Genomic DNA, 14,503 nt, shown 5'->3' with positions numbered 1-14,503 from the left:
TGAGGTCTGAGCAGCGCCACTGGGCAGCATGACAGATACTGGGCTAAGTACTGGAGGTCCAATGATTAGCAAGTTTCAGTTCTACCCTCAAGGAGTTCTTTGTCCAGCAAGGGAGACAGACTTTAACACATAATGTAAAACATAATGTGTCCAGGGTCACACACTGAAAAGTAACTGAGCCAGGATTATAGGCAGGTCTGACTCCAAAGCCCAAGCTTTTCAAACTCTGCCACCCTGTGTGAGACAATTCTGCATCAACATCAGCTTATATTTTCTGAGAGCTGTCTAGTTGTCACATATTGCTCTAAACAGGGACAAAACACACATATCCAAATCCCCTTCCAGGCCGAGATCTCTGAGGAACCCAGAAAATAAGGACCCTTAGAAGCTGGAATTCAAGCTGACTTACTAAGCTTTCATGATAGAATGGGGGTGGGGGGCTGTTGTGGTTCCCTTCAGCAGGGGATGTCCAGGCTTTGGGACCTCACGTCAACCTCACTTTGGGTTGGATGGAAAAGAGATTCTTAGCCAAGTCAGATATTACCCATTCCACGAAGCCTTTTCTAACGCTGTGTGCCCCCTTTCTGAACCCCTAAAATATTCTGAGCTTACTATTATTAGTTTAAAAATCACTTTCCACATTGTGTTTACATTATGTGTTAATGTCTGTCTCCCTTGCTGGGCTAAGAACTCCTTGAGGGTAGAACTGAAACTTACTGATCATTGAACCTCCAGTACTTAGCTCAGTGTCTGCCATGTAGTGGTGCCCTGTAAAGGTAGGTTAAACAAAATAAGGAGAAACATTGTAACCCAGGTGATTGTATCCATTAGGGAGCAGGTAATCAGAGTTTGGGGAGAATAAGAGGAAGAATAAAAGGAAAGAGTAATAATTTTAGGAGATGCCTGGAATTTGTGGCCCTAGGAGGATGTTATCATTTCATTGGAAGGTGAGCTTGTCCTGGTGAGGAGGTCATCCAGCCCTGGTTGGGAGCCCTTAGTGGCACCACCGCCATCAGCACCGTTATCATCACCACTTAAGACTTGGCTACAGACAAGACATATCGATGCCACACTTCATCCCGAGCCTTGCTGAGAATAGTGTCAGATCTTGGAAACCCAACAAAATCCAGAGGAAGGCACCAGAAAGAGGCAAGAGCAGGGTGACGTTAACGGCTGTTCATGACGCCTAAACCCCCAATGAATCAAATGTGATACAGTTAAGTTGGTTCAGATGGAATTAACCTGGTTCACATCCAACTTAATTGTTGCCTTTGCTGGAATGAGTCTCAGAAATGCCAGTGAGTTCCAGAGATGCCATGGTTGTTGTGGTTACGCTGTTCAGACAGGATGTTATAGGCACAGTGATTCGTGTTTCTTTAAAATATATTGTTTCTGATTCCTGAGTCTGATTGCTCACCTTGCTGTCTGTGGCAGAACAGGTCCAGTGTCCTTCTGCAGGGCCCGGTGTCTGTGAGGGCGTTGGTCAGGTGTGGCTAGTGGGGCCTGGCCGCCACCACTGGAATGTGGCCTCACTCCTTGCTGACCTCTCCACATGACAGCTAGCAGGACCAGGTTCTAACAGGCCTGGCCAAAGCTTGCCCAGGGTAGGCTAGGAGAGACTCTAAGAGCCTACCTTCGCAGACTTACCTTATTCTTTCCCAATCTTCTTTCTCTCAAATGCACACAGGAAATTGCCATCATGGACAAACCCAAAATGGAATAGAGGTGGGAAGGTGAGATCCAGAACAAACTGCTGTGGCTGGGGAGGGGTGAGGGACGTCTATAGATCACCCTGCCGGGGAAGTATCATCCTATTTACTCCTCTCATGCCAGCTCATGGACGCTTCCCTCTGCTTGTCCTGCCCAAAGGCAGCAGCAAAAATGGGGGAGGGACTTTGGTCTTAGTAGGCAGGTAATCAACCCTACATCTAGAGTTGCTTTTTGCAATGTGCCTGGTTTCAGTTCAGCACCCCAATTTTCATCATCTACAGCTCCATTGCCACCATGTCTATATTGCCATTCCTTTCAATACTGCATCAAATGCCACATATCATCTGCTACAACAGCATCCTCATTTCCACTGTCCCTACTCCTACCACTGCCACCTCTACTCATTCTCACCATCACTACCACCTCCACCAGCTCCATCACGTCTATCACCTTTACCTCTACGACCAATACCACCACAATTATAAGCACTACCACTGCCATCTCCACTAACTCGCACCACCACTACCACCTCCACCACCTCTATCACCTTCATCATCCCCACTGTCACCACCTCCACTGCCACCACTATGATCATATCCACCACTTTTAGCACTACTGCCACTGTCATCACCACCAGCACCTCCACCGCCATCATTACCACCACCACTGCTACCACAATTCATTCTCTTCTTACCACCACTGCCACCACCATCACTACTGCTTCTCCCTCTCACCACCACCATGACTAGCATGGACAAGAGAAGATGTAGGGGTTGCTGAAAAGCCATCTTCAAAGGATTAAAAGGCTGTAGAAGAATAGTTAAAGTTTTTAGTACGGGTAAAGAAGCTAGAGTTGGAAAAATGGACAGAATTAAAAGGAATTATAATGACATTTGGGTAAATGTAAGCAATGTTTTTCATGGACCTAGGGGAGACAAGAGGGGTGAGAAGTTCGATGATAAAATCTGGGGTTTGATTAGTAATTTGGAGCATGTTGAGTTTACTTACCTAAGGTGACAACCAGATGCTCACTGATGTTTGGATCCCCGCTATAGAATCCCTTAAGAGTGGCAATCTAAGGTATATATCTTCAATCGTTTTAGTACTTGGGAGTTCATTTAATCCTGAAGCATCTGGTTCCTTATGGCTATTTTTATAAGTTGCTGATCAGTCTACAATACTGAAATACATTATCTTTTAAAAATGTAAGACATTTTAGATCAGGGTGATAGTCTTCCTGGTCATCCTTCCCCATCCTCTTTCCTAAATCCATCTTGCCTTTGCACAGGCAACCAGTTATAATTTGGTATGATTTTTTTTTTGGTAGATCATTTTCTTGCCATTATGTACCTATTTAGAAACAATATAGTATTGTACGTACATGAATAGCATGTATCTTATGTGTCTGTCTGCACCTTCCTTTTTTTTTCACTCAATAATAAATTAGTGGAATGGTTAAGAAGATGACCTCTGAAACCAGACTGCCTGGCTTCAATTCATAGCTTTGTTACCTGTTATTTGCGTGATCTAAGTTATTACACTCCCTTAGTCTCCAGTTTCCTCCTTTGTTAATTGGGTTTATAGCATACTGATACCCATAGAGTTCTTGTGAGGATTAAATGAGTCAATTTACGTAAGCCCTTAGAACAGTGCCTCAACCATACTGTTGACTGGTGTAAAGTCATATTATTTCTTGTTGTTATTCCTTAGTAATGTATAGGTTGGATCTGCCACAGTCTATCTAACCATTCCTAAATGGTTGGACGTAGAGAGTGCTCCAATTTTCAATACAGCAAACATGGTTTTCATGCATATTTTTATATATGCCTCCTTATGCACATGAAGGATATTTTCTCAAAGGTAGAGAAGGAGTAAAATTGCTGCATTTATCATCTTAAAGGCTTTATTAGAAAACCATAACGAGTAGATAGCTGCCTCCTGTTCCTCCCACCTGTTGGTTTCAGCTCTCCTCCCTTGGGCAGTCTGAGCCACACAGCAGCTCTAAAGTAATAGACCCCAGTGGTTAGGACTATTAACCTCAGGTTCAGATTAATTTTGGGGGTGGGATGGGGTCACATTTTGGGAGGCTGACTAAATATTTATGTATAATAACTCATTTAATCATTATGATGCAGGTACCCTGACTATCCCCATTTTACTCTGGAGGAAATGGAGGCAAAAAGAAGCAATGTCATTAGTCTTGGTCGCACAACTACAAGTGGTAGATCCTTTATACAGGTATGAATGTTGAGTCCTTAGTCCATGTAAAGGCCTTAGTATTCTGCTCAGCACATAGAAAACATTCAGTAAGTGGCGGCATTATTTTAGGGTTGATTGGTGTATTGTTAGGGCTCTAGAATTATTATTATACCGTTAACCCTTATCATCCACAGATGGTGATGGAGCTCATCTCTGGGGCATTTCTTTCACTTGTCTAAACAAAATAAGATGAAATTGTGGTTTCAAGCCTTGGCTGACCAATCTCTCTGATTCTACTCTATAGCCACAGACCACATTCTTACCCTTGGAGGGCACCTGCTGAGATTAACATCCTCTGCTCTGTTTGCCCACAAAGGAGATAAATGAAAATATAGTTAAATGCAAATATGGGTACATAAAAATTCTCATTTGTGGTGGATGGGGAGTTGAGTTATGCTGGATGTCCAGGAAAGAGACGAATGAGGGAAGTCTTGTACTTGGGACTAAAGGAGAGGTCAGCTGGTTTGAGATGTCCGAGTGGAGGTGGACTAGGAAAGGAATTTCCTTCTGACCCAGAAAATTGTGTTGGACCAAGAAGGAAATGGCATTCACTCTCTCGTTGAACATTTACTCTGGAGTAGAAGCTGGAGATACAGAGATGAAGAAGACACAGCCCCTCTAGGAGCTCACATGGAAGCACGGAAGACAGGTAGGTGAATGATTGCACTGCAGGGTGACACACGGGGATGCGCTCTAGAATATGTACTAGAGGTGCACGGAGTGGTGGGGTTCTTCCTAGAGCTCGGATCCTTCAGAATATGTCAGAGGGACAAAAGGGTGGAGGAGGAATTCAAGACAGAGGGAAGGGCATGTGCGAAGGTGTGCGTGTAACACAGCAGGGCATGTGCACGTCATCCCAGGTTTGGCAGGACGGCCCGATGGCGCATGCGCGGAGTGGAGGGCGCGGCACCACGGGGTTGCATCGTGCAGGGGTCTGAAAGCCATGCTGAGGAGCATTGACTTTCATCTTAATTTTATTACCGAAGTTGTTTCTTCAAATATTGGCATCCAGAGGAAAAGCTGAGCTGCCTGGAGGTGGGAGCGGGCTTGTTGGAGAGACAGCACAGTGGGAACAGTTCCAGGCGGGGGCTGGCGGTGGCCTCGGAAAATGTTAGAAGGTGGACCTTGCAACGATGACAGCGTTTGACTGGCGCTCTCGTCGTGTGGAGCAAACAAGTAGATCGTTGAATACGTTTGCCCTCACCAGTCGTCGCTGAGTTGTTTCATTTAATCTTTAAGTTAACTTGTGATTTTGGCGTTGTTGTTATGGCCATGGGGCAGCTGCGTAAATAAAGGCTTTGGGAGGCTGAGGAAGTTGCTTCCCACCACACGGTGGGTGAGTGCTAGAGTGTTCATTTGCAGCATCCAGGGCTCCCTGGCCGTCCTCAGAGGCCAGGAGAAGCGAGCGCAGAGTCTATTCTGCCGCGTTCTCTGATGAACCATCCCTCATGTAGCTGCGGAAAGCAGTTATGCCCAGGGACCATTGGTTCTGTGGTAAAGCTGCCCCGTAGGGCCCCATTTGGTGTCTGAGGCGATGACCAGATGTCCTGCTAAGGAGGAGGGGTATGGGGAGACCCAGAAAGCCTGTATGTCCTCCAGGCGGTTCCCCTCCCCCCAGGGCAGAGGCTGCAGGTGAGATCTCCAGGGTTTGCAGGGGGATGAGGGACCTATGGCTTTCATCACAAGGGGAAGGCTAGAATGGCATAAATCCATCACCCCATCTGGAAAAGCTTCTCCCAGGATATGCCTGACTCTGCCAACAAAGCTCGGCAAGGCAGATTGCCAGCCCGGCCCCTCAGGTGCTGCCTTTTTTCTGCAAAGTTTCCACCACAAGAAAAAGGGATTTCTTAACTGCTCAGCTGTAATAATGAATGGGTGGAGGAGGCAATGGGGAACTGGGGTACAGCCCCACCCCAGCCTGCACATCAGGAAACCTTGGGTCTCGGGAACTTGGCAGGCAGCTGCACCTCTGAGTTAGGGAAAGGGGGATGCTTTCCACACTTTAATTCTTTGGCTCTTCAGATACTTTCCTTTACCTCATACAGTGTGTCAGTCATCTCTGCAAGGGTTTTATAAGCAGGACCTGATTTTATCTCCATAATAACCCCGAGAAGTGGGTACTGATAACTTCATCTAACAGATAAGAATATGTGGTGCACATTACCGTTAATATCCATTTGATGCCGTGTCCATTACCATTCAGTGCACACAGACAGGTGCTGTTCTGGATGCTGGGGAGACAGCAGAGAACATGGCCACAAGGACCTGATCACAGTGGCACCAGGCAGGCTGCCCCCAGGATGGAAAGAGATAATGGGCATGCGTGTGTTTGATGGATCAAAAAGTGCTGCAAGCTTCTAGGGGACATCCTGGCAGGAATAGTGGCTCAGCACACTGTGAAAGTTGAACAACACTGTGGGTCAGAAAGCTTAGGAGACCTGTCAGGTGTGACGGCCCCACCACACCACTTCAGCCAGGCTGCTGGTGGTCTCGGCCTGCAAGGTTCTAGGGGTCAGACAGAGTGCTGTTGACCAATTTTCACAAGCTATGAGGGGGCCCCCCTCCCCGATTCCCATATTCCAGCTTCCTCCACTGTGCCTGCCTGGGGCCGGGAGGATGCTGAGCAGAGAAGGGCCAGGTGTGCGTCCTGGCGTGGGGCTGCGGACCGCTCCCGTCCACTCGGTCCTGAATCTCTGTTCCCTGGACTTGTGCTTGAAGGTCTGAGAAGCACAAGCACGTGGAGAAAGCTGGAGGGGCTTCAGGATTAAGTCTAAATTCACTATTTTGTGTTTGTGATGACCTATCATCTCTTGCTGCCTCAAACTCCTCAGTCAGGAATCATTTATTGTCTTTAAAAAAAAGAATTGTTTATTGTACTGTATTTTGTTCATTTGTTTATTAATATACTTATCTCCAACCCAGGGCTAGGGGGTACCTTTGTTACAAGTCTTGTTAAATGAAAATAGAAATCAGAATTAAGGAAAGGAAGACACATCAAAGATGGGAATCAAAAGGAAGAGTTTTTCTTTACCATTTTAAAGCAAGGAACAAAGTATATAACTTGCTATTACAAAAGCAATGCATGCTTATTTAGAACATTTGTAAAATACAGAAAGCATCAATAATAAAATGAAAACAATCTATAGGCCTAAATTACATTGTCATTACTTTAGAGTATATGATTGCATATTTGTTATTTTAAAGCCTACTTTTTTTCAACCTAACAATAATGTCATTATTTTTCCACAGTGTGTTTTAAGGCCTCAATTTATCTAATCAGTTCTCTACTGCTGATAATTCACATTATTGCCTTTTCCCCTTTTTGAAATAAAATTGTTGCAATAAACATCCCTGTACATCTAAGTCTGGAAACATTGCCAATTGTTTTCTTAGGGTGAGTTCCTAGAAGCAGGATACCTGGGTTACAGCACATCCCTCACAGGTGAGGATACAGGCTTGGGAGTCAGACCACTTAGGATTGACTCTCAGCTCTGCCACCTGCTAGCTGAACGGCCTTAGAGGATCTCACAGGACACGGTTTCCTTCCTGGTGAATGTGGATGATAACAGTACCTCTTTCACTGAGTTGCTAGCAGATGTGTGTGGCTCAATACATGGTAAGGCCTTAGATCATGGCCTGGCCCACAGTGAGCACAGAGCTCCTGGCTATTATTACTATTATTATTGCTGTTATAATGATAACTTGTCCTCCTGAGAGTGTCCCAGTTTTAACTCCCACGAGCACCGTATGAGCGTGTTCATTTCCACACATCTTTGTTGACACTGGATGGTATCATTCCTCTTATTATTTCATTGTTTGCCAACCTGATAGGCAAACTTGCTGCTTTAATTTTACTTCTTTGTTTATGAGTGTTGAGAATTTTTTTTGATGTCTTTATTGGTATTTATTTATTCATGAGTGAATTTCCTGTTCATGATTTTATTCCTGTTTTGGGTAGCTTGCTCATCTTTTTCTTACGGATTTCTTTAATTTATTAAGGATGTTAATCTTTTGCTGGTCATGTGTGTTGTAAACGTATTTTCTTTCTCAATTTTTCTTGTGCTATTTAATTTTGTTTCTACTTGTGGATACCAAAGTTGTGTTTTTCCTTATCGTCCTTGTCTGTACTTTTGCCTGCATGCTGAAGAGCCCACCACGACATATATATTACCTGTGTTTTCCCAATTGTTAAATTTTTTAGTGATTTTTTAACTTTTAATTTTTGAATTCAAATGATATTAATTTGGAATTTTAATAGTTAACTTTCCCACTTTTTGTTTAATTATTTATCAATTAATTAGTATAAAGTATACATTCTTGGTTTGCTTCTTGGCTATCTCCTCTGTTCCATTAATCTGTGTGTCTTTTCCTATGCTTGTATTTTAATTTTTTGTAGCTTTATAAAATATTTTAGACTGTTGACACAAGTCCACTTTCACTAATTTTTAAGAAATATTTTCCTGGCTATTTTCATCGATTACTTCTATAAACAAACTCTGGAATAATATTGTCATTTCTACGAATAATATTAATTTTGATTAGAATTGCACTCATTTTATAAATTTATGTGGGGAGAACTGATATTTCTACTGCTTTTGCACTTTCTTAGCTAGAAACACAGAAGTTATTTCTGATTACACAAGATGTTTTAAAATAAACTTTTAATTTTAGAATAGTTTTAGAGTTACAGGAGGTTTAAGATTGGCTACAAGGGTCTATTTTACAACATGGAGAATATAGCCAATATTTTGTAATAACTGTAAATGGAGTGTAACTTTTAAAAATTGTATAAAAAATAAAAAAAAATAGAGTTACAGGAAAGTTGCAAAGATAGTGTAGCATTCTTGTGTACCCCCCACAGGCAGTTTTCCCTGTTGTTAACGTCTTACATTATCATAGTACGTTTGTTACAATTAATGAACCAATATCAATATGTTATTATTAATTAACATCCATACTCTATTTGGATTGCATTCATTTTCTCCTAATGTCCTTTTCCTGTCCCGGCATCCCATCCAGGACACCACACTGGTTGCCATGTCTCCTTAGGCTACTCTAGGTTGTGACAGTTTCCCAGACATAGCTTGCCTTTGAGGATCTCATCCACTTTGAAGAGCGCTGGTCAGGTATTTTCTAGAATGTTCCTCAATTTGAGTTTGTCTGGTTTTTGTCATGATCACACTAAACATTGTTTTTTAGGTCATCAGGAAGGAAAAGGAAGTCAGATAGTTACAGAGTTCTTGTCTTCCTCAAGGGAAACTCTTTTTTTTTTTAAAGAAATGTCTCTCGGGGGGACCTTACAGAAGAGGCATTGGGTGACACGAAGCACCCAGTCTCTATCAAGAGAGTGGAACCATACGGAGGTAGTTTCTCATGGCCTCCTTTCATTAAGACCTGCATAAAATCCCAGGTAAGCACACGAAGCTCCGTTCCAAGGAAGGTCATTTTTTTGAGCAGCTAGGTTAATGCATTAGACATTTTGGCTGTTCACTTGTCTAACTTGTCCCCTGGGTAGAACCTAGAGGGGAGGAATGGTTAGGTAGCAGCTTCCTCCGACTACCTTTGCAGGGTTTAGGAGTAAGGGCTCAAAGTCAGGCTGTCTGGGTGCCAGTGCTGGTTTCACCTCCCCACTGGAGCTCTGCCTGTGCCTTCTCTGAACTGGAGCGTCCTAACCTCAGAGGGAGGAAACGCCAGCCCCCCTGTAGGAAGCTGTGGGATGGATCAGCTGGGACGATGGCTCATCACAAAAGAGTGACACTTGAGGCTTCGGGGCGTTTTGGACCCCTGAGGTGCAGATATATGCCTGAGATGCTGGTGACCGTACTTGCACAGGATTTACAAACTGGATGAGTAGGGAGCAGGCTTGATAATCTATTATGAAAACTGAGATGTCCAGCCAGGGCTGGAACCTTGTGTGGAAGGCGGCCTGAAGCCTCTGTGTGGAGCCAGGCTTTGGGGCCACCTGCAGGTGAGACTTTGTCTAGGAAGCAGCTTTGGTCAGCTCTTACCCTGCCAGAGGCCCTTGACTGAGTCCCTGGTCTTCTGTCCCACAGCTCAAGCAGAATTATTTGTCCCGAAAACAGAAAGTTTGATTACCGAAATAGCTTAGCAAGGTATTGAGATGGTTCTGAGCTGACTTCTCTCAGGACGCCTCTGTTTTGAATTAGCTGAAAAATGGTCTCCCATTCACATCCTCATTGCCAGCCTTTTGAGAATAATGTACAAGTTGGCTTTATGGAATTATTGAGTCAACTGAAGGAGGACCATTTTCAGTAATGTTTGATTAATATTGGTCTATACTCTCTGGCAGTAACTAGATTCTAGGACGTAGTGTATTCTGGCCTTATCTGAATCATGATATAGAACTACATAATCCATCTCCCAGTTCTGCGTGGCCTGAAGGCCCAAGTTCATTATATCCAAAAGCATTGGATTACATTATTAGTGTAGTTGTGAAGGGGATACTAAAACACAGCTGTATTTACCAACACTTGGACGTGTTATACACCTAAAATATTGCCATTATATTGAGATTTGAATGTTGCCCATTAAGGACTGAGCACTTACCTTAAACTTATTTAGTGTTTGAGCTCATGGCTGATTTTGACCTGTAGAGACTGAATCATATTTATGTTTTTGGGTCCATGCCTGGGCTTGGACTCGTTGTCTTGCGTCTTTGATGTTCAGACTTTATGATCTGGACAAAAGCTTTGTGGGCACATTTGTGTGTATTTTCATTTTATAAATCAAGACACTGAGAGCACAAGTGACTTCCACATAGGTCATAAGGACCAGGAGTTAGAAGTCAAGCTGAAGCTAGGATCCCAGGTCCAGTTTTCTAAAAAGTCACAGCTCAACGATCTCTACTTTTGTGACTTCACTTCCTCGCCTACCTGCTCATTCCCTACCACAGCTGCCTTTTAAGCTAGATGTTTTTTTTTTTTTCTGGCAAAGAATTTTTAAAAATTATTTATTTATTTTTTTCCTTCAGATCTTTATTGGAGTATAATTGCTTTACAATGCTTTTCTTTTTTTAAAAATTAATTAATTAATTAATTAATTAATTGGCTGTGTTAGGTCTTCGTTGCTGTGTACAGGCTTTCTCTAGTTGTGGTGAGCGGGGGCTATTCTTTGTTGTGGTGTGAGGGCTCCTCATTGCAGTGGCTTCTCTTGTTGCAGAGCATGGGCTCTAGGTGCATGGGCTTCAGTAGTTGTGGCACATGGGCTCAGTAGTTGTGGCTCACGGGCTTACTTGCTCCACAGCATGTGGGATCTTCCTGGACCAGGGATTGAACCAGTGTCCCCTGCATTGGCAGGTGGATTCTTAACTACTGCGGCACCAGGGAAGTCCTACAATGTTTTTCTAACATCAGACTTCTTTCATCCTATTTCAACTTTTTCTGTTTCTGTGTTTGCCTTTCCAGTAGACTTTGAGACCCTTGAGGGCAGTGACTATGTCTTTTTTTTTAAAAATAAATTCCTAGGGCCTGGCTGAACACCATACACAGAAGGCTCCCATTAGATGCTCACTGAATGAATGAACAGATAAATGGGCATGCCATGTCAGTTTCATGAGTAATCTTTGCATTCATAGTTGGCTGCCAAGGATTCTTTATGCCAGGAATTTACCACTAGTCTGCAGTGTGGAGCTGGAGATTGGAGCCTTCTCTCTTGGGACCGTGTGCTCTTGGGACCTGGGTGCTCTGGCCAGATTCCCCCGTTGTTTCATATATGTATGGGTGACTTCCCACTCCAGGGTCCCTCCTGATACCTGCTTAGAGCCGCTGGATGTCCAGGGTAGGAGGGACCTGAAAGGGCATCTCCTTTCACAGATAAGGGGGCTGAACGGGCTTTATATCCCTGACTCTTGTGCCAACCTACCCTGGAGCTGGAGCCCAGAGGGCAGGCAGATGGGACTGATGGTTTGCTTTTAGATGAAGCTGAAACAGAGCGATCCTTTTATACTATTTGAGGCTGTGGGTGGAATAGTCAATGAGACCCACCCACCTTGGGCTTTAGCAACATGTGGGGCCGTGGGCACAAGGTGGAGTTGCCACCTGGAGATTCTAGTGGCAGCAGTGATAATTACCAGCTTGTCCTTCTTCTCGCTGCTTCACATCCAGCCCCTCCTCAGAGCCTGTCAAAACACACCTTGCACAACTGTCCTCTTTTTCAGCTCATCTGTGAGTCAGCTCCACTGAGTGGTGTCATCACTCAAGCGGATGTGGCTTTAGGCGTGTCACCTGGGGTCTGGAGAGCTGGGGGGCAGGGGTAGAGAGTGGAAGCGTGGTGGCTCTGATGAAGGCTTTGCCGGGGTGTGTGAACACAGGCAGGCCCATGTTCCAGGCAGCTTGGCACCATCCCTGGTTCTTGACCGCTGCTCCACCGCTGACACAAAAGTTCTTGCATTTAAAATTGGGTCAAGTTTAAAATGTGGGTGTTGTTGTTAATGATAGATATATTAAACTGCAGTGATATAAGGACTGGGAGTGTCAGAATCAATGTTGCGACCCCAGTCTGGGCTAGACCTCAGTTGAGTATTGAATATATGGATGGAAATACCCTTGCCATGTTTTGGACAGTGCTATTTAAATGTGAAAATTATTCAGGGTTTTTTTTTTTTTTCATTTAGTTTTTTATACCATATCTTCTTCTTTTTAAAAATTTTTTATAAATTTACTTATTTATTTATGGCTGCGTTGGGTCTTTGTTGCTGCATGCAGGCTCTCTCTAGTTGTGGCGAGTGGGGGCTACTCTTCATTGCGGTGCGCGGGCTCCTCATTGTGGTGGCTTCTCTTGTTGTGGAGCACAGGCATAGTTGTTTTACCACATGTGGGATCTTCCAGGACCAAGGCTTGAATCCGTGTTCCCTGCACTGGCAGGTGGATTCTTAACCACTGTGCCACCAGGGAAGTCCCTATACCACATCTTCTTAAAGACCAGAGTTTGGAAAGGGTGAAGATGAAGGTGTGTGAGATGGGCCTTCTCAAACTTCACAGGGACATTAGCATGTGGACGTCTTCTGAGCCCAGCTTTTCCTGGCCCCTCAAACTGGGGGTGGCCTGAAGGCCAGGACCATGTCTCTCCAATCACTCTGGAGGGTCCAGAGGGTAGGGCTGGGGTCTCCCTGAGGTTGGCTGTGTCCTATCTTCAGAATTGGGGTCCCTGACGGTCAGGGCTGGGTCATCAGATGGGATATTTCTCCAACAGCAGATGAAATCTGTGGCCACTCAGGCCTCTGACGAAGGACCCTGTGATGGACACAAATAGCAGAGGTGCGTTATCAGATGACAGAACTGTTACTTTTCTTCCGCTTCTGTGGCCAGCCCCCTGTGCTTCAGGCAGAAGGCAAAGGGCAGGGGGCAGACATGGTCCCAGTACCCAGAGTCTTCTGCCCTGGCTCAGGGAGTGGGGCCTCTGCGCTTGTGTATTTTGTATGCATGTGTGTGTGTGTGTGCATATATGTTGTGTGGTGTATTATTGAGGCATGTGTGTATACGTGTGTGTGTGGCATATGGTGTAAGGGGGTGCAGGGTACAAACCTTATGTGTGTGTGAGGCTCTGGAGCGTAAGGAGGAGAAGGTGCTCCCTCTTCCAGTAGGACACAGTGGAGGCAGAGCGGTGGGTCTGGGCTGGGTGGACGCTGTGGTGCAGCCCCACGTGGAACCTGACTGTGGCCTGAAGCGTGAATGCCATTTGGATCTGCTTGAGCATCTGTGGTGTTAAAGGCCCAGGCGGGGCTGCCTCTGTAATTGGGGTGCAGCGTTCACGCAAGTGCCAAGTCCACCCCTGGAAGCCCTGTAAATGGGAGCCGGGGCTTCAGTGTTGGCTTGTCTCTGGTTTGGGGAAGCGGCTGCCCAGCCCTGCTCCTGCTCACTAGCCTGCGCACACCTGACATCTGGCCAGACATCCTTCATAAAGGCCTCTGATGTCCCAGGGGAGCTCTGCTCTGGGGTTTTCTCTGAACTGCAAACCAACCCAGTTGAATCCAGAGGCTCCGTATTTAGCACCACTGTGCCGGGCTCCGTGCTGCCCTTTGGGACGCAGGGGTGAAAACAACAGGCTCTGCTCTCTGGGGGTGCAGAGCCCAGTGGGGGAGACTGCCGTGCCAAGAAATGCCTTACATCCCGTGGGGTCACCTCCAAGGGATGGCATGTGTGTGAACAGTTGAACTGGGAACACAAAGGGGGTAAGCAGAGCTCAGGCTGTCAGGAGGCGCAGCCCTGTTGAGACAGCCCCACGGAGGATGTGACACTCAGGCCAAGATGTGAAGGTGTTTGCCTGGCAGACAAGCAGAGAAAAGACCCACCCCGCAGAGGGAAGAACATACGCACAGTCTGGTGTATTCTGAGAACTTCCAGTAGTTTGGAACTGTTAGGGCTGTCAGTCACTGCTTATTGGTTGAATCTTTCATACCTTCTCTCTCCTCAACTCCTACACCCCCTGCTTCTACCCTCAGCCCAGGACTTTGGACCTCAACATGTGCTTAAGAAAATAGAAACTTAAGAACATAGGAGCTTCCTTGTCTCCCCTC

The sequence above is a fragment of the Hippopotamus amphibius genome, chromosome 1, assembly GCF_030028045.1.
Source record: "Hippopotamus amphibius kiboko isolate mHipAmp2 chromosome 1, mHipAmp2.hap2, whole genome shotgun sequence".
Classification (NCBI taxonomy): domain Eukaryota; kingdom Metazoa; phylum Chordata; class Mammalia; order Artiodactyla; family Hippopotamidae; genus Hippopotamus; species Hippopotamus amphibius.
Note: the sequence above shows the minus strand (reverse complement) of the source record.